This window comes from Ursus arctos, unplaced genomic scaffold, assembly GCF_023065955.2.
Source record: "Ursus arctos isolate Adak ecotype North America unplaced genomic scaffold, UrsArc2.0 scaffold_7, whole genome shotgun sequence".
In the NCBI taxonomy this organism is placed as follows: Eukaryota; Metazoa; Chordata; class Mammalia; order Carnivora; family Ursidae; genus Ursus; species Ursus arctos.
Genome location: NW_026623089.1, coordinates 34667652 through 34695645, shown reverse-complemented (window position 1 = coordinate 34695645; position 27994 = coordinate 34667652). Strand labels below are relative to the sequence as shown.

Genomic DNA, 27994 nt, shown 5'->3' with positions numbered 1-27994 from the left:
CAGGACTGATTTTCCATCTGGCCTAACCAGAGCCTGAAGTTGCTGAATCAAGCAGAGCCAACAGGTCTGACTTGAGCTGGCTGGAACACGCACAGAACTGGGAGAGACAAATAGGCTTCTTTCTGAAAGGCCTATCAGGCAGAAGCCTGTGCCTCCCTCCTCCCTGCCTGCCTCAGAGCACAGCCCTGAGAGAGAGCACATCCAGCTCCTCCAACACCACTGCCCATGGAGCAGTAGCAGGCCTGGGGGAGTGTCCGTCCAAGAAGCTGCCTGTGTGTGAAGAGGAAGGACGCCATTATTAAGTGCAAGAACATTGTCACACAGACCTGGTTCCCCTCCCAGAGTCCTGGGCTGCCAGGGCCAGAGAAGACTAGGTGGTCAACTGATTTCCAGCAGCCCCAGAAAAACATGGAGGAGTGCAAGTTTCTCCACACACAAGAGGGGCTCAGGAGTAGCGGAGCACCCATCGACCTTGGAAGTATTTGACAGAAGTGACGAAGAGACATTGCAGCAGAAAGCAGCCAGACCAAGCAGGGTCATGGACATTTTCAGAATGCCAGAAGCCAGAGGTGGACTGCATCCCAGGAGAGGCAGCCCTTGCCAGGCTGACACCTAGGTCCCCCATGCTAGCAGAGATGGAAAACAAGAGAGAAAATCCAGAATCAACTGAACTTCGATGAAAAGACAGAAACACAGAGGTTTTGTAGAAATGAGTAAGATTGCGTGTTCTAACATTAAGCCCGTGAAGTGTCATTACAGAAAATCATGTGCTATTTCTTGGATACCCAAGTTTGTGGCTTAAGAAAATTTGAACCTGGCCATTCTCTTGCTCTTCGTATACTTGTCCCCAGTTTTCACATCCTACAGAGGGAAGGGGCAGTTTGGGTTTAATGTGTCTCTCAGCAGCTCATGAGGTGACCACAGCCATGCATTGTGAAGTGACAGCCCCAGCAAGCCTCCTAGACGAGAGGTCAGAAAATATTTTCTTTCAAGGGCCCGGTAGTACATAGTTTAGGCTTTGTAAACTCTACAGTCTCTGCTGCGATCCTCCAGCTCCATCCCCACAGCACAAAAAGCAGTCATAGACAACAAAGGAACGGGTACGGCTGTGTGCCAATAAAACTTTATTGTGGACACTCAAATCTGAGTTGTCATATAGTTTTCATGTGTCACAAAATATTATTCTTCTTTTGAATTTTTCAAGTGTTTAAAAATGTAAAAGCCATTCTTATTTTGCAGGCCATATAAACACAGGTGGTGGGCTGAATTTGGCCCACAAGCAGAGTTTGCCAACCCTTGTTTCAGACCAATCACTGCTCTCCATACCAAGAAGGGATTAACTTATTCACATTCATGGCTCTGGGTAAAAAGGTCTGATTCCTTAGCAAAATACCCAGGAGATATCATCTCCCTGGAAATTATAGAATCTTTTCTCTGGGAATCGGCCTTTTAACATAGCTTCAAGGCAAGTGACAAGCTTTACACCTGACTTAGAAAGGCCACAACTCACATTCAGACTGCCACTTTTCAAAGCCAGGCTTTGAGCCCCAGGAAGACAGGGCCTGTGTCTGCTTTCCCTGCTGGTATACTGCTGGGGTCTAATGTAGTATCTGACACAGAGGAGGCATTAAACAAATGTTTGTTTATTGAATGATTGAGGGATTGAAAAGTCCTTTGCAGCACTTTTCAAAACTGTTTCACTCCAACTTACATGAGTTATACAACTCACTCTAAAAATGCCTGTAACAGTGATTTAGAATTCAGAAGACTCATCATGCATAAATAGAAAATTTTCTTCAAAAGTGGACCAAAATTCCATGTCAGTGTGAAACTACAAAGCCATTGTGAGTTCTGTTTAAGAGGGGACCCATTTGTACTGAGAAACTAAAGAAAAGTCACTGCAACTATCAAAGATGGTCTTGGTCAGGCAGGTGCCACTTGAGCCTCTCTCTTGACATTAATTTTTACCTATGAAGGTGAGCTCCACCATTATGCCCATGATATGAAAAAGCCACCTGGGAAAATTATCAGGGACCCAGGAAATGGGAGGAGCCAATACCGAAAACCCCACTGCTCTGTGCTAAGTTGGCAATTCTCTCCCCATTAAGCCATACAGCATCCAGGCAGAAGAGAGCAAACCCAGCGACCACACAGCTTGTGGCTACCTTAGTTCAGCATTAAATAGGAATAAGCTTCATAGCTCTCCTTTTAAAGTTTTCTTTTTTAAATCCCAAGTAAATTTGCAAAGGGAATCATGAGAACGTGGGAGACTCTGGGATGGTAACTAATGTGTGGTACCAAAACGAAGCAAAAGAAAAAGATCAAAGATTAGTTTCTCTAAGCTGGGTGGCACCTTGGCACAGAATCCTGGGAACAGATGCTGACTGATTTGAATTAAAAAAGAGCAGAAGTAGCCAAAGATAAGAAATAATTGGCTAAAAGATACAAAGCCATACTTTTGACTGGGGACAATAAAGTTTTCCAAGCAGATATTAGAATAACTGCCTTTTCAAACACAACTCCAAGGAAAACTAGGAAAAGAGAAGCATTGTTAAATATTTTCCTCCGAAGTTTAAATTAAGACATGGTCAGAGAAGAGGAGACCCCTTCCAAAGCCTCAGCAGGATAAATCAATCTAGTGGAGGCCTTTGTGTTCCAGGAGAATGATGTCAGAACCCATCCCAGGAAGAAGAAAGAAATGTTTGCGCTAAAGGTCACTTGAGAACTATAAAGATAAATGCTATTTGTAATGACTTAAAAAGGCTTCCAGGAAGGAGAGGAGTCAACTCACTGTTGCAGAATCAATGAAAAAGGAAAAGCTCCTGGTTGAAAACTTTCAGGGTCATTTAGGCATTCTAGAAAGTCCATGAAACTTTGAAGGGAAAGAACCCAAGAGTATGATTATGGAAAAACGATGTTCTATTGTTTAACTATTAAAAGTATATTGTGCATTTACATATGAGTCAGTCATGAAAAAATCATCAAGAAAGTTTCTGACAGCAAGCGGAAGGCAGAGATTAACAGTCCCTCCACCCCGTTTATCAATTATTGGTCCTGAGAGTCTTAGGTTAATCAGATATTCATGGGGCATGGGGAAATCCAGGAGTATGGAAGGAGGAATGCTTGCCCTCTATTCAGAAGACCCGGATCACATTCCAGCTCCATTGCCTTCCAACTCTGAGAAGTGCTACACGTTTCAGAGCCTTATCTCCCCATGAGTTAGGAGAAGATAATGAGTGTTCCTTGAAGGATTATGGATAAATGAGTCCCTACATAGAGTGGACCCATAGTAGGTGCTCAGTAAATGTATTTAAATTTGTTGCATTTGAATCAACTCAGTAGCTAATTACAAAGAGCACTTACTGTGGGTAAGTACTTTATTCACACTGTCTTGATCTTCCCAACAGCCCCATGATAGGGGGTGGGATGGGGACTGGTATCCCCTTATGCAGATCAGGAAACTGAGGCTCAGGAAGGTTAGGAAACTTGCTCATGGTAGAAGCTGTTGAGTAGCCATGCCAGGCAGCCCGACTCCAAAACCCCACCCTTACCTGACCTAATTTACGGGAGAGAGAAAATGATCAGACTTATATTATTGTCTTCCTCTTTGTCTCTGTTTTGACACAGGGAACAAGATGAGGAAATTTTTCTCTAATAGCATGAATAGCTACTAACCTCATTCCAATTACAAAAGTTAAAGAGGGTGGCCTTAAAAAGAAAAGTAAGGTGATAACTAACTTTATGGTCCAGGCAGTGTTCTAGGTGATTTATTACGTGGATTCATTCATTCATTTTCTCAATAAGCTTATGAGGGGGGTGCCACCGTCTTGTCCACTTGACGGAGGTTTAAGTGAACACATGATAGAGCTTGGCTTCGGACCAGCCACTGGAGCTCCGGGGCCACGCTCAACCCTGACACTGTGCAGCTTCTCAACTTCAGGCTTTCTGCCTCGAGCCAATAAGCAATTATTGGTGCTGCCCTGGCTAGGTATTGGGGGTGGGAGGAGCCATGTAGCTTCAGAGAGAACAGGAACTGATTTGGAAGAAAAATAATATTTATTGACAGCTTGTAATTTCAGTGAATAAGGACGTTTTAAGTTAATAATGTCCTACCTAGGGTTCCAAGTGCTTGGACTTCACCAAAGATAATAACAGGGGTCTGTGAGCTGTTTTTAATATTTCAAAATGCCTGTTAGTATGTCACTAGTCATGTAAAACATAGTCTTTATGTATGGTAACAAAGCCCTACAGAAGAAAACTTTGAGAGAGAAATTTCATTTCTAAGACTTGAGCAAGGTTTCAAGGATTCCTAATTCTGAAAACAAGTGAATTTTCATCCTATTAGAGTGGAAATCGTCCTTCTAGATATCAGGTTTGCCCTAATAGAGGAGAACCCCATTATCAAAGAGAACTCAACAAGACTCAAAAACTTCAAGAAATAAGTTGCCGACAGACATGAAAGGCAATTTTAGCCATTTACTTGGAATTGCCAGTCACCGTAGGAGCCGAAGAGGCATTTTTCTGCCAACTGGTTGAAGCTTGTGCCAGAATGATCCTGCTGTTTCTTAATTGTCCTAAAAGCTTGTAGCCAGCAATTTCCCTGCCAAGCCTGACCTCACTTTCATGTTTTTATAATATGCAGATCACGAAGTGTCCCATTCAGAGTGGGAAAAAGAGAAATTACTTCCTTGTCCTCACTCTCTTTGGAACTCACCATCTAATCTGTATAATGTCTCCCTGTAAAATAATACTTCAGTGGCCAACTCAAAACCTCAGGTACCATTTTCCAAAAAAAAAAAAAATCTTTGAGTACCTTTTAATGCGTGATGATTCCCCACAGCAAACTTATAAGGTAAAGGAGAGGAAAGCAGTGTTATTCCCATTTATGAGTGATAAGCGAACAAAAATATGACCGATGGACATAAAAACCTACGTGTATGTATTAAGTGGCAAATTGCAGATGAAATGTAGAGTATGCTCTCATTTTTGTAAAAAAGAAAAGCCACATGGCTCTGTGTGTGTGCACACATGTGTTTGGGGGGGAGGGGACGGGGCGAGCTGAAAAACACAGGCACTCTAATGTCACTAATGGTTACTTCCTAAGGTGAGTGTGAGGAAAAGGGACTATAAATGAGAATTGTGCACTTTTATGTCTCTATACCTTTGTGTGGTTTCAATATTTTGCAGTAACCATATATTATTTTTACAAATTCAAAATAATTTTTAAAAAGAAAAACAGTTTGAAGGAGATAATAAACATTCCATATGATGGACAGTCTTATCTAGTTTGTTCTGTTGGATATATATTTTCAGAGTGATTTCAATGAGGCGTTGGAAAAGCCTGTCCAATTACTGTAGGAAAATAGTGGCCTGGCATCTGAAACTTATGGAAAAGTGGCTTTCTGCTCAATCCTTCTCAGGGGCCTTTGCTTCAGAATGGAATGGAGACTGAGATGGGATGACCAGAGGATTCCTTTGATCATCTCTTTGGCTCCTTGAAGTCCTTTGAGGAACAAAATAAATATTTCAAAAAATGGAATACAGTCTTCATGACTTATTTAGATTTTTGCAAAAGCCTTTGATGGGGTTCCATAATGAAGGCAATTTGGGGATGGATAGTTCACATGGTAAAGTCCTTCTGTCCCAGTAGGCGTGTGACTATAGGACTGTGGTTTAGGAGAAAGAGCAAAAATTTGGACTTTGACAGATGCATTCAAACCCTAACTGCTGATTAAGAGTGGTTTAGCCTCAGACAATCTATGTAATTTCTGTGAAACTCTCCTTCCTCTACTATAAAATAGAATAATGCAGAAGTGAGGGGTTACATGTAAAGGGTGTCACATAATTCCTGGCTCATGGTAGGTGTTCAAGAAATTCTTGGCTCTCTAATAATATGAAAAATAAGTATAAGTGGCCTTTAATCTATATTGATACTTATAGTGAACAAATAAGGGAACTTAGAATGTGGATGCCATTTTGACACCCCCTGGGGATGATTTGGCAGAAAGTGGTGGTGATTCTGTCCATGGTCTAATTTCCTGTCTATCCATTATTTTTCTATCTGGGCAGATCAATCTATCACACTGTGCAAAAACTACTTGAAATCTAGGTCTTACTGAGGAAGGGCCAATAGTGTCAACTCCGCATATGAAAAAAACAATGTGCCAAAAGTAAAAGTGACCCATTTGTAAATGTGTTTGCAATTGGGTTGTGTTTGTTATTGGAGGTATCTAGCTCTGCCATCTTCTCCAACATTCTGCATCAGACAAAGATGGCAAAACCTATTAAGTTTCTCAGGGACCTTTCTCTGATGACTAGACTTGGCCTCGGAGGGTGAAAACCAACCAAAGGAAAACCTCTTGGTACTTACCAGATAAGAGGCAAATGGAAGACTGAGGCATTTCAATGTGACAAATCCAAAGAAATCACCTGGGAAGAATTAAACCAGGTTGTATCTGGAGGATAATCGGTTGTAGATTCTCCAACCCAACTTTGGAAAGGCACCTTGGGTATCACTCATTCGATTCATATTTGTGAGCAAGATGCAATATTAGGCCCTGTGGGGGATTCAAAGATGGATAAACATGGGCCTTGCCCTCTACGAACTCAATCTTGCAATAGTGCAGAAGACAATGACTCACTTGTTCATCTGGGATTAAAACGTTCTGATTTTTATCCTCACCACATAGCTTCCCTGAAGAGCATTCGCTGTGATGCTTCTGTCATTAGTGGAAATGGATTGCTTTCAAGTGGAAGAGAGGGCCAGGTCTTGTGACAAACAATCAGAAAGATACAAAAGAAGACGGTCATGACCCTCTGTGAGACCACCATCGTGGGGTTGCAGCCCTGGCCTGTTTATTTTCCATCTCCCTTCCTACAAGTTGACCGTGGGCAGCCTCACACTCAGGTCATGGATTTGGAGAAGTGACTTTACAACAATGTGGGAGTATTGGGACAAATCTCAAGGAAGCCTCGGTCAGGATGAATGAAACTTTAGTGTCCAGCCCTTCCTAGCCCAGATATTTTTTTGTCTGGCTCCCTGAGTCTGAATTTTTCTTCTCAATCCCATTTACTGCTACATGTCTCCCAAAGCTGAAGACTTTCTGTCAGCTCTCCTCGTCCTGAGGCACTTATACCATCTGATCTGCCCTTTCGGGAACCACTCCTAGATCCTAGGAAAGTGGGGATCCTGGGTCCTCCAGGAGCTACCACATGGATGTTGATGCTTGTTGGTCGGCACACCTCAGAGGTCTCTCCTGGACCAGCTCCTCACAGGCACTGTCTTCCATATTTTCTCTTGCTTTTCAGGACTCTCTTTTCTCCTGTAACAGCTGCCAGCACCTAAAGCCTGCACTCTGTTCCAAAGCTTTTGCCCAGACAGTTTGAGTTTAAATTGCAATTTATCCACATAGACTGATAATCAGGTCATTTGTGTTCTAGCACAGTCTCCATGGCCACAGATGAGTCCCTTCATCTCTCCAAGCTTCAGGTGACTGGATGGGGAAAACTCCATTGGCAAAGGTGTGTTCATTAGGCATACATGTACAAACACGCACACACACACACACACACACACACACACACACACACACACGTTTTCAGAATGAGTTATGAAGGTAGTTTGACTTCCAACTCTACTGTTTACTACCATGTATAACCTTGGGCAAGTTAGTTCTTTGAGTCTCAATATTCTCATCTATGAAGTGAAGAAAACACCTCCTTCAAGAAGTTCCATAAAGAGTAAATGGAGTCACCAAAGCAAAGCACTTAGGACTGAGCCCAGCACAGAGGAAGAGCTTAGTAAATGTCAGTGCTCACCATGGCCCTTCCCTCACTCCCAGATCTTCCCGTGTTCATATATGCTCTCCTAAGCCTCCCTCCACCCTACTCTCCTCTCCAACCTTATTTTCTATCATCTAACTGAATAATTCTTCAGTCTTCCCCTCTTTTTTTTTTTTTTTTTCATTTGCACTGAAAGTGGTAGAGGGCTAGGAAGAGGGTGGACTTGTGTCCTTTAGTGTGTCAACTTGCACTAACTAAAGAATGACAGTGGCTGTACCTCCACTCTTCTAGCCTTGGTCACCAAAAGAGACAGGATGATTAAACTCTATAACTGGGCCTGAGATTAACTGAGACTGTCTAACCATTTAAATCATAACTTCATGAAAAATGTTTTATTGCCATCACACCATACTCTTGCAAGAAAAAGCCAACAGCAACATTAGATGACTTCCTAGAAGTATGTTCTCAAATGATTTTTTTCTGTGAAAATGACACTATAGGAAAAAAATGTGAGTAGTATAATTTTAATATCCCTTTTCTTTATTTTTTCCTAAAATTTATTTTTATTTGGTTTTCCTGGCTATATATTTATTCTAGAAATTAGGAAATTAGAGAAAAATATTTGGAGGAAATTAAAATAATCCATAATTATACCACCCCAAAACAAATATTGTTAGTTTTTAATATTTTCCTCTTTGCAAATGCTCTTATTTTTAAAGTTAAGAACATATTTGCATATATAGTTTTGTGTCCTGTGACCATTTTATGATGCCCATAAACATGTTTTTATAAACAGAAATTTTCAAGATATTCCATTGCATCTGGATTTAACCAATTGCCTATAGTGAGCCATTTTGCTTATTTGCAATGATTTTATCTGCCCTACGCCCCTTCTCCTCTTTCCTCTTTGATTATTAGTGATGCTAAATATTTTTACATGTTTCTTCACCATAAATATTTGTGAATTGTCAGTTCCAGCCATTTTTCTAGTAACAGTACCATTCACCATCATTGCCCTCATTATAACATTTGGGGCCAAGAATGGCCAACGCCAGGTTAGCTCAGACTCCTGGATAGAGAAGATAACTGCATACTAGAACAGATTTTATCTCACTCCCAGCATTTATCTTCCTGATACTGGCATTCCCTGGGAACAGGTGGTATCGAAAAGAGTTGTTCTGTTGCCAGGAAATCTATTAGAAAGTGAGTTTGCAAGGACATCTAGGCCTGGTGTGGGGCCTAAAGCTAAACAGGAAGCTACCAAGTCATGGGCTTTCTCAACACAGCTCTAAGATCAGCTAAGGGAATGAAATCATAGGAAGAATAATTAATGCGGGGGGGGGGAGCATGGAATCTTTGTTATCTCTAAACAGAAAAATCGTTCCTCTGGGGAAGAATTAATTTTTTTTTTCTATATAGTTCCCTTTTTGCCTGACTCTTTACTTCTGGGCCCAGCTCAAGTGTACCTGGAAATCTACAGAAGTCAGAGAATGGGAAATAGACAACCGTGCTCCAAATTTAGGATTATATACCAGTCAGGACCTTTCCAGGGCCACCTGCCTGCCAAGCTCTCTGATCACCAGTTTGGGCAAATCAGGGTAGGCAAATATAAGGTGAGGACAAGTAGGAATGTTGGTTCCTCTTCCAAGGATAAAAAAAACAGTCATTTCACTCATCACTCTACAAAGACTGGACTATACTCCACCATACTTCCTCGCCTTGATGCTTGATAACCTCCACAACTTTGGAGCATAAAAACACACTTAGTATCATCCTTGAGAATATAAAATTCTTGAAGTCAGAAATAAAATCTTCAACTTCTTTGGAACTCTTAACTGCAGAGAGCTATCAGACTAGGAGTCACCCAGAAGGTGTACTGCTTTGCTAGATGCCAGGTCTGTGTTGGGGTGGGTATTATTGCCCCAAGGCAAGAAGCAGGTTAGAGCAAAGTCAGAAGCTAAGGATACCATAAAACATAAATCGGCTCATATCACTGCCCACCTAATGCCCTCCCCCCACTCCATCACTTTGAGTAGAGGCCAGCATTCTCATGATGGCCTCCAAGACTCTCCATGATTTGGCCACAATCCCTCCCTTACCTCTTTCTTCTCTTCTTCCTACTAATATTCACTGCACCCTATGCACAGTAGCATGGAGGGGGGACGATGCTGTCCCCCCTGCCTGGAAGAGCATGGCCTCAGCCTGAAAGTTGGGGCAAAGCCCAACAGCCCTCACAGCTGGGTGCTGTCAGATAACTGCACTCCCAGGAGCCAAACAGCAAGTCCCTTCTTCAAGGGGGATACAAGTGCTTTATTCCATGGCTGCCACTCTCCCCAGAGTAATTTTCCAGGAGGTTTTCACCATCACCAGCCCTCAATGTTCCAACGATGTCTGGGCTGGATGTCCCAACCACGTGCTCCCACAGCATCCTGCACGTTCCCTCTCTGTGCCAGTGCTTGTCCACTTGTCTCTGTCTCCTCCTGGACAGAGGACAGAGACTGTTAATTTCATTCACCATTTTATCCCCAACCCTAACCAGAGCTTGGAACATAGAAGACACTCAGCAGATGGCTGTTAAATGAAAATATAAATGAATAAATGATACCAGCTGCCTCCATTCCCTTAACCTGCTACAGAATTAATAAACAAATCTTGAACCTAGTGGATATATGAAAATAAAAATATCATTGAGGACTATCAAGCCAGCCTTTCTGTATAGGTTTCTACATTCTGCTTGCTGATTTATGCTAATGATTACTGCCACGTTCACTTTGGATGTGGATGTAAAACTACAGGGTTACTTGAGGGAAAGCTCCCAAACTTCCAAGCACCCTGCCGAGGACAGGGAACTTCAAGGGCTCAGAAGAAATTTGTCACACACACACACACACACACACACACACACACACACACACACCCACCCACCCAGCAGATCACATCCAATGGAGTAATTCCATAATGAAATTTTTATCTCAAACTGATTGGCCCCAGACCTCCCAACTCCATGGCTAAGCCAAAGATGATTTGGCATCCTTGTAAAGATCTGAAGGACTCACAGTTTCTCTCTAGACCAGAGTGTTATTTCCACACCTTGGCTGTGCAACAGAAGTACCTGGGGGGCTTTTAAAAATGCCAGTGCTCAGACCATACCTGAGACCAATTACATCAGAATTTCTGAGGGCAAGAACCAGAGAATGATATTTTTCCAAGTGTCACCCATGCTTTCAGTGTGCAACTGGGGTTGAAAAGCATGGCACTGGATTCTTTCTTTCCTGAGCTCTTTCATGGAGCCCTACTGGGTGGCAGGCATTGTAGGAGTCACTGTCCTTTCCCTTAATTTGTTTATATAAAATCATATCTCATTCATTTTGCGTGGACTGGCCTGCGCCCTGGAAGGGAACCAGTTTTATAAACCCTCATTATTTACTCTATGCTGTCAGAGGACAGCAAAAATAGGGGGAAAAATGCTTGTAAACTTGCTTAAGCTACTCCCCTAATATCTAAAGTGAATCCTTTAGCTCAATCCTTTATAAGAACATTGGAAGTAAAGCCATTCCGCAGATAAACTCTGTAAATTTTAACTTACACACTACAATTTACATGCGAGGGGATAAAAATTAATGTTTGGAGTTCCCAACATTCTCTCTCTCCACGTTTGCTCACTCAGCCCCTTATTCCTCCCCCACTTTCTATTTATTTATTTATTTATTTATTTATTTATTTATTTATTTATTTGACAGAGACAGCCAGTGAGAGAGGGAACACAAGCAGGGGGAGTGGGAAAGAAAAAAGCAGGCTCCCAGGGGAGCAGGGAGCCCGATGCGGCCTTGATCCCAGGACACTGGGATCATGCCCTGGGCTGAAGACAGACGCTTAACGACTGAGCCACCCAGGTCCCCCCCCCCCCACTTTCTATGAAGACAACGGGGAAAATCTGGCTCTTGTGAGAACAGCAATTAGGATAGCACCCAAACCTCAGTCCTCCAGGATTGTGGGACTGAGACGTGCCTCATCGGGAGCCCATGCGGAACTACGCATGCATAGAAAAGAGGGGAGACCCAGGGAATAGAGCGGCAGACACAGGGCAGAAGAAAGACACTCTAAGGAATTTGGGGGTGCTAATCATAGAAGAGACCAAGAGCTTTTAATGAATTTCTAAGGACTAAGTTATTATATCTGCTTCACTGAGAGAGTAAAGTATAAAAACAAAAACTTGTGTATGGGCCATGCTACCAAAGTCCGGGCTCCCTAGGGCAGGACTGCAAAGACCACCTGTCGGGGATGAGGGCCATAGATGCAGTCTGCGTGCAGGTGCACGCTGGGCCCTCTGACACCTATAGCCTCTTCTTCACTGACTACAGGGGAGGCACATCGGGAGTGGCTGCCAAGAATCTCTGCCCTGCTTCTGAGGGAATCCTCTTCTTTATCTGTCACTCTGCTTCTCCATCTGCTCTTCTCCTTTCAGACTCTCACTGCTCACTCCTGCTTTGCATGCACACTGGCCGTGGCCTGGTACACCCACCGCATACACACACAGTTGTCCCAGCATACATTGTAGCTATGGATGCAGTCTCCTACACTCCCATCTTCAAGGTTATGGACAAAGCAGACATGCATTTATTTATTTTTTTTAGTTTATTTGACGGAGAGAGAGAGGGAGAGCACAGGCAGGGGGAACAGCAGGCAGAGACAGAGGAAGAAGCAGGCTTCCCACCAAGCAAGGAGCCTGATGTGGGGCTCGATCCCAGGATGCTGGGATCATGATCCGAGTCGAAGGCACTTAACCGACTGAGCCACTCAGGCACCCCCAGACATGCATTTATTTAACACACATGCACGAAGTGCCAGCTGCATGCGCGACCCTGCAGAGCTGAAGTGGCACAGTCACGGTCACACATCCCTGGCCTCAGGGAGCCTACACTCTAGCAAGGAAGCTGATGTAATTAAGCAAGCAATAGGTTTTGTGTGTTTTTGTATTTTAAGTATTGTTTTCATTTTTTAATTAATTGATTTATTTGAGAGAGAAGGAGAGAGCACAAGCAGAGGGAGGGGCAGAGGGAGAGGGAGAGGGAGAGAGAATCTCAAGCAGACTCCATGCTGAGAGCATAGCCCAACAGGGGGCTCAATCCCAGGACCCTGAGATCATGACCTGAGCCAAAACCAAGAGTCAGATGCTCAACTGACTGAGGCGCCCAGACGCCCCAGTACTGCTCTTAATATAGGGCAAAAATAAGGTGTACATGGCAGAGCCTCCCAATCAGGGAAGACTTCCTGAGGAAGTGACATTTAAGCCGAGGATGGAAGGAGACAGGTGACAAGAGGGGGGAATGGGTATTCTAGCAAGGGTTAAGAGTGTGTTGGAAACCTGGTAAAGAACTAAAGGGAGTTTAGCATGACAGGAAAAGAGCGCTTGAGGGGAGACATGGTGAGAGACAGTGACAGAGGTCAGGAGAGGCTGGGTCTGGATCCTGGAAGCCACATTAAGAAATCTGAACTGTGTTACGGGTAAAAGAGACACCTACCATAGCACTCTCCGATGAACGGAAATGTTCTGCATCTGCTCTGTTCAGCATGGTAGCCACCAGCCCCATGTGGCTATTGAGCACCTAAAATGTGGCTAGTTCAACAAAGGCACTGAATTTTTCCTTTAGTGACTTTAAATAGGTTACCCGTATGGGACAGCGCAACCCTACAGTGTTATAATCACGGGACACTAACGTCCATGTCTGTTTGTTGACAGATGTATGTACACATACCTACATAAATAGTTTTGTGCTTGCACATGATTATACACCCTCATACCTCAGTCATATGCCTGTAGATACAACCAGACACAACTGCACAAGAGAGACCCTTACCTATCCTTACAGAAGGATGGGAGCAATGAAAACTGAAGCTGGAAATAGTGCATAAGTCAGTATAGGGAGATTTGACACAGGAAGAACTGGTGCAAGAAGGATATGGGTGGGATGTAATACAAAGTGATACTTTTTAACTGAAAATAGGAAAAAAGAAAAAAATCCAATGAGACCACCAGCAGTTTGGGAATCTAAGCTTTGTTTCCTTTGATCTTTTCATCTTTTGGTAAAAGACTTTCACAAATGACGCATATCCTTCGAAGGCACACTGGCACTGTCAGGGTCACCTTGATAACCAGGAAGAACTCCAAAGGACAGAGACAGAAAAGGGGAAGGAAGCCCTCTTAAACTGGGATGACCTAATTGTCTAACAGACATCCATCCACTAAGAAAATTTTAGGCATTCTGGTTTACACAAGTATTTATTTCTAAGTTATTGAAATTGTATGAGATAGAATAGATTAAGCCCTAGCTATGAAAATTATTAGTTTACCTAAAAGATCTACCATCTCATAGACTAACATAATGACTTTTTCTTTGTTGAAAAGGTAACTAAATTCTACACACATGAACTAAACAATAACTCCTCCATCCAGTAAACAGTATAATTGTTACCAGCTGGGAATGTTATTATTTGCTTTCCAGGGCTCATCTTACCCAATAAGTCTCCTGATGGATACTCTTTACCCATCCTGGCCTAGCAATTCCTTCAATATGCTGTGCTCCTGATTGCCTCTGAGTCTTTGCACATGCTGTTCCCTCTACATGAAACACTTTTCCCAATCTCTTGCCAAGTTACCCATGCCCATCCTTCAGGTCTCAATTTATATACCACTTCCTTAGCAATGGAGTCTCCAACCCACTCCATCTAACCCAGATCAGATCAGTTCTTCCTGTTTTCCATTTCCAACGCCCTTGGTCTTCTCTTTCATAGCACTTCTCAGAGTTATAATAACTTAATTACTTGCATAATTATTGTTTAACTTTATCTTGTTCTCTGGATTGTTGGTTCCATGAGGTCAGATATTACAATCTGCCTTGTTCATCATTTATCGTGTCTATGAGATTTAGTACAGGTCCTGGCAGATAGTAGGTGCTCAATAAATATGAATTAAATGCTCCATAACTGAATGAATGTATTTAATTTTGTTTTCCCTTTAGGTTTTTTTCATCTAATCCCTTCCTTCCATCTTGTTGTATCATAAGCTACACTATTATGGAGTTCTATACAACAGAAAACAACTCAAAAGAAACCCTAAGCCCCGTACATGGTTGATTAACTCTGGTATTCTTTGTGCAGTTCCCCTTAAGATCCGATGAGCATCTGGCGGTAAATCATTAAGTCACAGCAGCTATAAACATGTTCAGGCCCAGCATGAACTTGGTCTGACATCAAACCAGTCTTCCGGCTGTCGCAGAAATGCCTCCATCCATTTCAGAAATGTGCTTACTACAGAAATACAATGCTCAGTTTGTTATATTTATGAGATACTGAATTTCCAGGATGCCTTCAATCAATAGAAAATAGACATTATATTCTTACCTGAAGGCAATAGTGATGTGACTGGCTGTGAATCTGGGAGTGAGGGAAATAAGATAGCTCTCAGAAAAGTATTTTAATAGAGATGTGCTAACTTACCTTGGGGAGAATGGCTTTCAGAACAATGAGGCTTGGTTGTAATGAGAATTACGGAAAAATTTTAAAATATCCGTTGGCCAAAAGGGGATTAATCAGTGCTGGAGATGCAGAAAGGAAGCAGTGGCAGTGAAGGACGTCACAGACCGCAGCTCGTGAGAAGCCATGGTCACGTCAACAGAACCTTTTCTCCCTTGAGAGAGAGTTGAGCAGGCTCTCTGCGTCTATTGTGATTTCACATCCTTTTCATCGGACTCCTTGTTTTGGCTCTATGCTCACCAAGCTACCTTTGATTATACTTTGGTTTCTTATGTCTGTCTTCCGGAAGGCAGGATATTAATCTTGCCAATATGCCCATCCCTTTGGGCCTAACAGTTCTGTTTCTCATAGGAAAGACGAACATCGGCACAGGGGTCCTGGGAACTTGCCTACCTCAGTCCTCTCCTGAGAGGTATGCCCCTCCCACCCACACATGGGTGGTGCCTAGAAGCAGGTGACAGGGCGTGTCCCACTGAGGCCAGCCCCAGACTGGAGCACCCACCACAAAGGCTGCCCTGCAAGTTCCCTGAGGCATCACCTGCCCTCCCCCCTCTCCTGGCAAAATCCCAACCTGCTGTCTCTGTCCAAATTTAAAATGGAGACCCGGTGAAGTAACTTGTCTGTTAAAAGCAGCCACACCCTCCTGGAGATCCTTTTGAAGATTCCCATGAAGAGACATGGAATTCAAGTCATATCATGGGGATGAACACGACTGCCTCAGGAAAGACAAGGGCAGCTGGGAGAAAGGCCAAGAGGAGAGGAAGGAGCTAATGTCCTCATGATAGCACCTGAAGAGACAAAGCGACTGTGAGTTGAATGGAAACCTGGTAGAATATAACTAAGTTAAAGAATTATCAATAGAAGAACTAAAAATAACAATAGTAACCACATTGTAATGGATACATCGATGAAGAAAGAGCTAACAATAGTTATAGTAACTATGTTGTCCTAAATAAACACAGAGATGAGGAAAGGAGAAGTGCAAAAGAATCAAATTCAGCTCCACCATAGCAGGGGGGTCAATAGATAATAAAAGAGAAGCATGTTATTTAGAGATCCAGGAGTAAACTCAAAGAAAACATGGCTTAAAAAGTTCTAAGTGGTTACCTCTGGAAATCTGACTGAGTAAAAAGGGTTGTGGCAAAGGAGGGTTTTTAAAATAAGTCTATTATTATTGTTATTTGATTTTGATTGTGTGCATTTTGATTCATTCATTTGATAAACCTTTATTAACTGCCAACCATGTGCAAAGCAGAATCCAGGCCCTGGAGGTATTAGCACTGAACATAATACACAAAAATTCTGCCCTCAAAAATGTAGTAGAGGGGACAGAAAATAAGTAAACAAATAAAATATATGGTATGTCACATGATGTTAGTGCAATTGAAGAAAATAAAGCTTTCTTATATCAGGTGAGAGATTTGAACACAGACTTGAAGGAGGTAAGGGAGGGAGCCATGTAGATTCCTGAAGGAAGACTGGTCCAGGCAGAGGGAACAGCCAGTGCAAAGGTCCTGAGGTGGGAATGCCTAATGAATTGGAGGACGAGCAAGAGGCCAATGCAGCTGGAATGGAGGGAATGAGAAGACACAATCAGAAGAGGTAGCGGTGCTGGGATGGAGGGGGGCACAGTATAAGGCTTTCTAGCTATACCCAGAGTGTAGTATATACACTGAGTAAGGTGGGAAGCCCTTTAAAGGTATTCCAGCAGAAGAGTAACATCGAACAAGTTTTTAAAAATCTGACATTTTTAGGGGCGCCTGGGTGGCACAGCGGTTAAGCGTCTGCCTTCAGCTCAGGGCGTGATCCCGGTGTTATGGGATCGAGCCCCACATCAGGCTCCTCCGCTAGGAGCCTGCTTCTTCCTCTCCCACTCCCCCTGCTGTGTTCCCTCTCTCTCTGGCTGTCTCTATCTCTGTCAAATAAATAAATAAATAAAATCTTTAAAAAAAAAATCTGACATTTTTAGTAATAGGCTTTTTTTGAGGTTGTCAGGGGAGGACAAGTAAGAAGGGGAAACAGTTGATAGAAAAATTTTAAGTTATAAAGAAAGTAAAAAAAATAATAGACTCCTAATTTATCATTAAATAAAAGGATATGTTTTCTTGTTTTAACCTGTAAATATCTGTGGGCTAAATATCTTTCATGACACAATGTAAGAACTTTCTATAGTTGCCCTTGGAGGTTCTTTTAACATGTTTACTCTCAATGAGAGTCTATCTGCCAGCCAACGCTGCTGGGTTTCCAGAATTTGGAAACTAGGGCAGCGCCTCAGCCATCCCAGCCTTCCCTCTTCTCCTCCTTTGACGTTGAGTCATAGGTGTTTCTGTCTCTTTTGTTCCTGTATCAGTGGTTCCCAGACCTGGCCGATCATTAGAATCAAATAGAAGAGCTTTTCACAAATACAGACTTCTGGGGCCCTCCCCCCCAAGAAGATTCTGAAAATTTGTGCTTGAGGTGGGATCTAAGCAGTGATGGCAGAAGGGCAGTACACCCTTGACCCCTCAAGGGCAGGGTGGCCGGAGGAGTACACCCAGGTGCAGGCGATAAGTGGGTGCATTGTCTTTTAGAGAATTTAAAGAACGATCATAGAACCAATTAAGAGTCAGCCTGCTTTTTATTATCACCATGTGCTAACAGTTCTTAACATTGTCAGTGATCAAATACTGCTCCAAAATCTAGTTTGTTTGTTTGGTTGATTGGTTGTTGTGGGTTGGTTGTTTGTTTTGTTTTTGTTTTTTTTTTTGTCTAAGTTCTAAGCACTTGCTTTAAGTTATATATATGTATGTATATATGTATATGTATATATATATGTATATATGCATACATATGTATGTATATATCTGTATATATGTATATGTATGTATATGTATATATATATTAAAGATTTTATTTATTTGAGAGAGAGAGCAGAGCTAGAGAGAGAGAGAGGAGAATGAGCTGGGGGAGGGGCAAAGGGAGAGGGAGAAGCAGACTCTCCGCTGAAAAGGGAACCTCACATGGGGCTCGATCCCAGCACCCTGGGATCATGACCTGAGCATAGGCAAACACTTAACCAACTGAACCACCCAGGCACGCCCAGAGAAAGTTTCTAACAGTTGAAGTCGGAGGCTTGCTTGGGGTTTAATTTGTGTCTTTAACACCTGTAGTACTGGATTTTCCTGCATTCTAAATAAATCAGAATAACCCATGGTAATAGTCTTAGTCAAGGCAAAGAAACAAATTTGCCATTTGATATAATCACCTGGAGTTTTTATTTGTGTTCCAAATTTAAGATGGTAAATAGAGTGTAAATTATAAAGTACAACATATATTTTGGGATGGGCATATTTTGTTCCATAATTGAACTATAATACTGAATAAATTTTTTTTTTGAGTAGGCTCTGTGCCTAACATGGGGCTTGAATTCACAACCCTGAGATCAGGAGTCAGATGCTCTACTGACTGAGGCAGCCAGACGCCCCTTGAATAATATTTTTAAATTAAAATTTCTTCTTTTAAATTGTTAACTATTTATAAAATAAAAATGAGTCAAAAAGTGTTATTTTATAAACACCATTATTTGTTTTATTATATATACATTATATATAACATATGTCATACATACATTATTTATAACATGACTTATACATCTTATATAATTAGTTACTACCAATTATTTCATAATTACTATTAAAATAATTTCATCACAAAATGATGGGGGGTGTTAATCTGCTCCAGTTGTCAAGTGGGCTAGGACCTTCCCTGGATCTAGAGGTCTCTGTTGTAAAAGTTCTCCACGTCCTTTTGACATGCAGCCAGATGCAGGAATCACTCTCTGTGACACCTTCACCACCTGTTCCAACTCTTTTTCTATATTCTCCCTCTTCCTTCCCTACACCAGCTCTGCTCAGGCTTCCCCATTTAGGTCTACCGAGGTTCCTGGGGAGGTGAAGGGGTGCTAATTAATAACTTTGTTGCCCCTAGGCAGTGGTGTGCTGCTCTTACCAACCAGCTCTCTGGGGGATTTATAGTATTTATGGATTTCTATGGTGTAAAATACTCCCAACACCAACATGATGTCAACCTGCTTGAGAAGTTCCTGCAAATGTAACAGTCAGCTCTCGCAAGCTTGAATAAGTCAGCTGCAGCATGCCACTGCTCCTGGGGGTTCCTAAGAACATTGTGCTAGAAGGATAATGGATTCCTGTGGAAGAGTTCACTCATTTTTAAGAAAGATTTATTTACTTATTTGAGAAAGAGTGAGTGGGGGAGAGGCAGAGGAGGAGCAGGGGAGAAAGAATCTCAAGCAGACTCCTGGCTGAGCCTGGAGCCCAGTGCAGGGCTCGATCTCATGACCCATGAGATCATGACCTGAGCTGAAATCACGAGTCCAGCACTTTAACCGACTGAGCCACCTAGGCACCCCAAGTTCACTCATTTTTTAGAAACTAAAGTTCAGTTTTCTGAATCATTCCTTAAGTTTGTAAATTCATTGTTAAAATTTAGAGTACTCTTACATACACTCTCCCACCACGGTCAGGAATAACAAACTTTGATGTTCCTTTCTTTATCCGCTTTATGAAACACACATCAGCCCCATATTCATAAGTGTTTTCGGATGAAAGTATGTCCTTCTAGCAACGTGTGTGTAAACACACACCTACAAACTCTTCCTTCTCCCTTTAAGTTTGTTGGTGTAATGCACCTGAGAGAAGTTCCTCTGCGTCCCTGGTCTCCAACCAACCTGCTCCTCCGTATAACTCACCTTAAGTCTTTCTTCATTCTTTCCTCTCAAAGGAAGGTGCTGAGAGATAAGGCCGCTTCCCATCCTGACTTTGAACTGTGAGTCATGGCCGAACAGACCTGCATTCAAGTCCTACCCATTACCACTCTCACCAGGTGAGACCATTTACCGTTTCTGAGCCTCCCCACTAGTTGCTACCTCATAGGGTTGGTGTGGGATTTAAATGAGATAATACTAGCTAAGTGTGTTGCCTGGGCCTGCAACATATTTAGCCTCAGGAAGTTCTATTCTTATTCTAATTACCTTGTAAGTATTAATGTGATCACTCTCCTAGACTTTCCAGTTACCATGGAAATGAATAGCTGAGGTGCTGATGTTCACTAAGATACATATCCAACCGGACTGAAAACCATAGAAGGATTCTTCACATTGTTCAGTCCTTGCACTTTTAATTACTTACAGAGCATTGCTTAGAAGCAATCCTAGTATGTAGTTTCTTTGCAGTGCTTTATATAAACAAACTCTCAATACTTAATTCCTTCTTATTACTTAACTGTTCACTTGTTTTGCTTTGTTTTCTTAACTGTTTTGTGAACATGCAGGAGTCATGTCTTATTCATCACTGAGCTCCTTCAAAGCACTTAGCAGAGTGCCTGGTATGAAGTGGATGTTCAGTAAATATTTGATTGACTACATTGTTTATAGAAAAGGTTTGCACTGTATTTTTGTTTGTTTGGTTTGGTGCTGTAAATCTGTAATATTTTCTTATTCCTGATTCCCAGAGATTAAGTACTGTGGACAAAGCAAAGCACCTCTTTCCCCCCCACCAAAGAAATGTACATTATTTATATTAGTACAAAGTATATATGTATATAGATATATTCAGTTATAAAAATGATGGAAGGAATATAGTTTTATCTTCAGAATGATAATAATGCATTAAGGATCTTCAGACCTGTTTTATTTCTCTGTGCCTCTGTTAGAAACTCAGTAAGGCACTTTGGGAGCTGACCCAGGCTATGCCCATGACCGAGCTTTGCCCAGGTGTTCAACACCCGCCTGCCTCAAGATGGATCTTGCCATACTGTTCTTATAGTGGACCCAGGAGGCAGAAAGCCTAGAGAAATTTGGGGACCTTGGTACCAGCTGTGTGGCTATAACTAGACATAAGAGACAGCACTTGGCTGAACTCAGTTGCTGGGAGTAAAGGATAAGGAGAGTCATGGATGGAACCAGGTGTTTGACTTGAACCATGGGAAGGATGCAGTTTACTGAGTTGGAAAACTATGGCAAAGAAACAGGTTTCAGAGGGACAAAAATATTCTAGTTTTGGAACCATCAAATTTGAGGTGCTTATAAGTCATCCATGTTTAGATGTCAAGGAGGAAACTGGACCTAGAAGGCTAGAGCCCAGAAGAGTAGTCTGGGCTGGATACTTAAGTCAGGGAGAAGTCATGAACACATAGATGGCCTTTGAAAACAGGAATGGATAAGTTTACCTGGAAAGAGAAATGAGAAAGTCTGATTTAAAGGCAGAGAAGAGTGGAAGTCTGAAAAGAAGCAGATATGAACTGACAGAGAAGTAGGAGAAAGACCAAGAAAAAGTAGAATCACAGAAGCCAAAGAAGGAGCATTTGAAGAGGAAGATGTGTCAGGTTGGTTTCCTCAGGAAGCCGACTCTGGAACAAAACTCAGTATCAAAGGAGTCTCTCTAGGTCTAACACCCATGGAAAGGAACGGAAAGGAAAGGAAAGGAAAGGAAAGGAAAGGAAAGGAAAGGAAAGGAAAGGAAAGGAAAGGAAAGGAAAGGAAAGGAAAGGGAAGGAAAGGAAAGGGACAGGAGTGAGTAGAAAGAGAAGTTGAACTGCAGTGCAGGACCAAAGGCACCTTGGCTCATCCCACAGGGTGCTCCGGAGCTAGAATAACTCTTCAGAGTCTAGTTGGGAGAGCCAGGGCTTTACTCTCCCTGATATCAATTGTACTGTATGGGAGTTACCAAAGTACAAGTGTGATCTTGGTCCAGGGACTCTCCACTGCTCAGGACCTCCTTGAACAGGCTCACAGCTGAAGCCTCTGTCTTCGTCACTCCCAGCAGCTGGAGCAACAAGTCCTTCACCAAAGGTGGCTCTGGATAGTACATTACAGCACCCACCCAAACAGCAAGTCATCAGCAGTGCTGAATGTTCAGGTAACTCAAGGGCGTGGAAATGTACATTGCACTTAACAATGTTAGTTTGGTGGCATTATGGGTTAGAGTCTGATTTTCCAAGTGTTGGAGAATTACTGAAAGTGGGGGTAATTCAGGAAGATGTGCATATAACTCTTGTTTTTGAAGGGGAGCTCAACAATGAGGTAGAGGCTTGAAGACAGAATGTGGGGTAAGGGAAGGATTTTTGTGTTGTTGATTATACTATAGAAGATCTTCTTCACAGGGACCCAATGGCTTTCCCATCCTTGGGTTCCATGAGACATTCCCACATCCTTAAAATAAATTACCCTTTACATGCTTAGGCTATGTGAAGATGATTTTTTTATTGCTTGCAACCAAAGTGTCTACGTTAGTCAGGATTTTATCAGAGAGGTACTACCATGAGTGTTATAGGGTAAGGAATTTATTATAGTATTTAGACTTTATACAATGGTAGGATGTGTTGGACAATTTTAATTTTACTGTTGCTTCTATGTCTGATGTTGGACCAGAGCTCTAGATCAGCAGGGCTGGAAGGAAGGAAGGAAGGAAGGAAGGAAGGAAGGAAGAAAGGAAGGAAGGAAGGAAGGAAGGAAGGAAGGAAGGAAGGAAGGAAGGAAAGGAAGGAGGGAAGGGGAGAAGGAAGGATGGAAGGGAGGGAGGGAGGGAGGGAGGGAGGGAGGGAGGGAGGGAAGACAGGAAATGGGGAGAGCAAGGACCATAGAGAACCCCTGAAATGGAACCCATGAGGACAAATGACCTCGACTTTGATAATATGAGTGATCTATGAGAAAAGCCAGTACCCTTCATCGTGGAGCTGCTGCACACACACCTGGCCCAAGCCTCAGAGAAGCTGAAGGAGAAAATCCAGCAGTAAGTGGGGGACCTAGAAGCCTGGATGCTGCCCTGTGCCAACAAGGGGAGCAGCAGACCATTGGCAACATGAAGGATCGGCCACTGTGCCTGGTGTAGAAATGGCTGAAGCGTCATTTGTCTTCTGAATCTCATCCAGGTTTCTCTTGCAGCAGACCCTAATCTCAAATCATATGGTGAAGTAATTTCACTTCTCCAAATACACACAATGAAAAGACACCACAGATCCCCAGATAACTCAAGGGCAATAATTTCCTTACAGAATGACTGTAAGGGATTAGAGATACTACATACATGTAAATCTCACAAAACGACAGGCGTATAACTGGTCCTCAGTAATGAGAAGGGAATGATAATGCTGTTAATGATACTAATAGGATAACTTGTGAAAATGTAAATTTATCGTTTCTTTTCCTTATATTTTCCCTTATATTTTAAGCAGATAGCCCTAATTATCCCCAATATAGATTCTCTTCTTCTTTGTACTAGAATTCCCTTCAGTACTATTTTTCTTTTGCAGCCACAGGTAGTCTTATGAATTAGTTCAGTCAGTGGATTGGGAATACAAGTGAATGAGAACTTCTAGATCATCTCCTAAAAGACAAGTTATAGGTCCTGGGCTTCCTTTCTTTCCATTTCCTGTGGGCTGGGTCACAGATATGGAGTTCACCCAGCTCTGGCCATGCAGATAAAGGACACCATCCTGGGAATTAGTGGAAGGAGCACGTAAAAGGAGCCTACATCCCTACAAGACCACATGGAGGAGAGAAGCCCATGGAAGAGATAAGATGCCCTGACTTCTCCCCTCCATGCTGCTATTCAAGTCATCATAGCACATTTGTGTCTTTTATCATAATAACTGAGTCCATACCCTAATTAAAACACATTTTCTAGCATCTACACTTTTTTCCTGAAGACCTAAAACAGAAATTGCTTGAAGTCTTTACTAGTTTTAAGTACCTAAACACATTGAATAGATGTTTCCAGGAGATGAAGAGAGACTGAGGAGGGGCTTGAGAACAAGGAGAAAGAATGCTGTCTTCCGGAGAAGAGGACTGAGGTCTTCAGGATTCACAAACAGTGGGAAGCCTCAGCCCGCCCTCCAGCAGAGTCCTGGGAGGCAGCAAGTATCAAGGGAGATGAGTGCGTGCTGCCCTGGGGGGCTGCACCCTGGCTTGCTGGCCCTGGAGCTCATCATAGTATATCATGATTGGGCGACAGAGATGCAGAGGTGAGGAACCATTTGGACTGGGACAAAGAAGAAGGTCTTGGCAGTAACCAGTCAATTAGCAAAGTGGTCATGCTAATACTCTGCCACCAGAAGACCCGAGAACACTTTACCCAAGGGCAATCCAAGTGGAACCTCAGTAAGAACTGAGATGTATTTCCCATTAACTTGGCTGAATGGGGACTCTGAGATAGATATAATATCATTTTAAAGACAATACAGAAATGTGTATGAGTTTGTGGATGTAGATTCCATTGGATACATCATAATTTTTTATTATTATCCAAGAGTCACACCAGAGTGTGTTTATCCCAGGGGAATCCCTGCCTTGGCTCAAGGACTATGTAAGCCTGAATGGCAGAGTGAGAAAGACTGAGGAGGCAGGGCAGGAGACACTGTCATGGTCTCAAAGGACTGTGGCTCTAGAGCTGAGTAGTCGTTTCCTTAGTTCTTGTGCCTCTGATGTCCACCAGGTTACTACCCTTCTCTTTCCCCAAGTGCTAAGCTTGATGCAAACAAATAGGGCAGCTTGGGAACGGTAGTTACCCAGTGTCCTCCATCTCAAGCTCCTCTTGGAGCAGTGAGTTCCAGGGTATCAGCATCACAGACATGTGGCGGTGGTCAGGGCCTTCCTTAGAAATTACAGAAGAGCCACAGCCGGCAAGGACTCTAGAAACCTTACAGCCTAACTCTCCCATTAGTCAGATGAGCAGCCAGGGCCTACAGGGAAGCCACTTGCCCACGTATACATGGTGAGTTGGAGGCAGAAATAAGACAGAGACCAAGGCTTGGTTCTCAGACTAGTCCTTAGTTTATTACACATAGGAGGAATGTAAAGAGAATTTTTCCATCGATTTTATTGGGGCAATATAAGGGGGAATTAAATGCCCATACTCCCCTTCCATAATCCTGCCAAGGAGCTGTAAACTTTCAGTATTCATTTCAGTCCTTGAAGCTTTAAGCCCATAGGCTCTTATGTTGACATAAGCAGGAACAGAGCTCCATAAGAATGTAGGAAGGGTTGTGGAAGCCAAAAGATACTGACAGGTGGACTTCCAGAGACCCCATAGGGAAGCTGACTTCCAGGTTCTCACTCTCTTCTTCTCTCCCTTTCTCCCTTTCATAAACCTACAAACTATCCCCAGCTAGGGAAGGGCACAAGAAGGACTAGAGGTGACAAGGATCAGACCAGCCTGGAGGGAAGAGATCCCTTTCAAGGCAAAACACTGAAATTTCCTAGTGGTCAGTACCGCCTGGAAACCATTGAGATGCTTTGTAAGTTACAAAGGGCTAACAAACTGTGGAGAGTCTAACCATAGGGCCTGAGCTTTTATGGCCCCAAGGCAGGTGTAACAAACAGTGGAGAAGACACAGTTGCTTTTTGGCAGCCAGGTGCACTGGTCCCAGGAAGCAGGGTGGCCAGCCCAGCTGTCTGTTCTTAAACCCCTCCCTCCCTCCCTTTCTCCCTCTCTCCCTTCTTCTCTTTCTCTCTTCTTTCCTGTCTTATTATCATTCATTAACTAATCCAAAAACATGTATCTGCATCCCTTCCATGTGCCAGGAACCCTGCTTAGATGCTATGCTTACAAAGAAAACCTTTAGTCTCTGCCCTAGAGGACCGTGCACATTTTTATAGATTATTTATTCATTTATTCATTCACTCAACACACATTTATGAGTTGCTGGGTTAGGAAAAAATACAGCCCCCTAGGCCTGGAGCTTACATCGTTACATGCCCTACACAATGAGCAACTCTTTTCTACCAAGCATGCAGAAAAAATACATGGCTCTGAAGATTGATTATAGAATCATCTACCTTTCCTTTTCTCTATCCCTTTCTCAAGTCCTTTATGCCTGTGTCCACTAATTTTTCTTCCCAAAAAGGGAAATAGTTTGTGCCTGAAATTCTAAACTCCCTGATTTCAGACAAGGCCTGGGAGAGTATAAATAAGCATATGAATATTTAGCAAAAATGACTGCTATGTGCAGCTCGAAGCACTGTTGTCATAATGCACAGCCTGCTTTAATCGCAGCCACAGGGAAGCATTTGTTGCTGTCTTATCACACAGGAATGATTTTCCCACTGGCAATGGCAGCCTGCCAGCTGGCTGTGGAGCCAGTGCCTTCTTGGTCCTTTGGGTCACAATATCAGTTGGCATGCTCCACCACCACCAGGCGCTGACATTTCTATTTTTGCAGGAGGTGCCAGGTCAGGAAGCAAAACTGCAGAATCACAGACTAATTCTTATTTACATTGAACATGAATCTCATTTTGGCTCAGAAGTGTATGAATTTCCAACCCTTATAGTTGAATACATCAGAGATGGCTTGGAGCTTTGCTGATTGAAGTCGGCTGATAGTCTTTGGATCTTATCATTCCCTTTAAATTCCCAAGGTGGGTGGTAGAGTGTCTCTATAAATCTACAGTAACTTGCCATTTCTAAATAAAGCAGCAGCTCAGCTGAGGCACCAGTTTCATCCAAGCCCAGCTCAGAATGAGTACAACAGAGCAATGGCTTGTATAGAGGAATTGAGTCTTCTGAAAGAGGGGTTTAGAACCATCCTTAGTTGCCTTCCCCAAAGAATGCTGCCAAAGGCTCCTTTAGACCTTTACCTGAGACAATTCATAGCTACATAAACTCCATGAGAACTGTGTCTTGGATATCTTTTAACATTAGACTGAAACTTCTGACTCTAGCCAAGACAGAGTAGTAGAAATAAGATTTATTCTCCCACATAAAACAAAAAAAGGACAAAAATATATGAAGTAAGTTTTCAAAGACACTGAACATCAGGCAATAAAGGATTCCTGAGAGCCAGGAAACAAACAAGGTAAGCACTATGATCGTCTCGGTGTCCTCTTTGAGAGACTTCACAGGTTGCAGTTCAGGGTAAGGAAAACACAGAGTGCAATAGACTCCCTGAGTTGAAGGATGGGCTGAGAATCTGAGAGACCAGGGCAGCTAGGGTTTGCAGACAGAATACTGGGGAAGAGAAAGCAGCATACAGAGAGCTCCAAAAATCTTTAGCAAGTACCCGCTGAGTATTCAGCTAATAAGCAGTGCATGCATGTGAAGAAACTATATGAGGCTGAGGAAGGAAACATCCCAACAATCACATACACATAGGCATAATACCTGTTCCCACAAGTCGGACTGGAAAACTTCATGATTCATGAAATGCTGGGTAAAGTACACAGAAGATTCTTACTCCTGTAATGGGGAAAAATTAGCCCCTGACTGAGGACTGCTCCAGTCTTGCCCAATAAGACTTAAAAGCAAGCCAAAAGGACCAAAGTACTTCTAACTGAATCCCAGCACAAACTATTTCATAACTGGATCCTAGGAAGAAAAAAAAAAAAAGCTTAAGAGTATTTATAGGAATACAAAAATATCCGGCACATAACAAAGTAAATTTCTCAGTGTCTGGTATCCAATAAAAAAATTACCAAGCATGAAAAGAAGCAGGAAAACATAACTCGTAATGAGGAGAATAAACAATCAATTAAAATCAACCTAGAGCTCACACAGGTGTTAGAATTAGCAGACAAGGACATTAAAACAGCTATTATAACTACATTCCATATGTTCGAAAAGTTAACTATAGAGACGTAGAAGATTTTTTAAAAAGGACTCCAACTTCTAGAGAAAACTGCAATGTGAGA

General features: G+C 42.5%; 2 long non-coding RNA genes across 5 annotated transcripts in view; one reads left to right on the top strand and one right to left on the bottom strand.

Moving 5' to 3' along the window:
* The window catches only part of LOC113243070 (uncharacterized), a 62557-nt gene extending 39787 nt beyond the window's left edge, over nt 1-22770 (top strand). The window contains exons 5-6 of one of the 4 annotated variants that reach the window (XR_006408029.3): nt 20095-20196; nt 22137-22770. This is a non-coding gene — a long non-coding RNA (uncharacterized LOC113243070). Of the gene's footprint in view, nt 1-3; nt 2954-20094; nt 21779-22133 lie in introns of those variants that run through there. The other 3 variants (XR_003312069.4, XR_008958043.1, XR_007190029.2) reach the window with 3 other exon arrangements.
* LOC123000600 (uncharacterized) overlaps nt 1-27665 on the bottom strand; it is a 45927-nt gene extending 18262 nt beyond the window's left edge. The window contains exon 1 of the long non-coding RNA XR_007190031.2: nt 27468-27665. This is a non-coding gene — a long non-coding RNA (uncharacterized LOC123000600). The remainder of the gene's footprint in view (nt 1-27467) is intronic.
* Nucleotides 27666-27994: the final 329 nt, after the last annotated feature.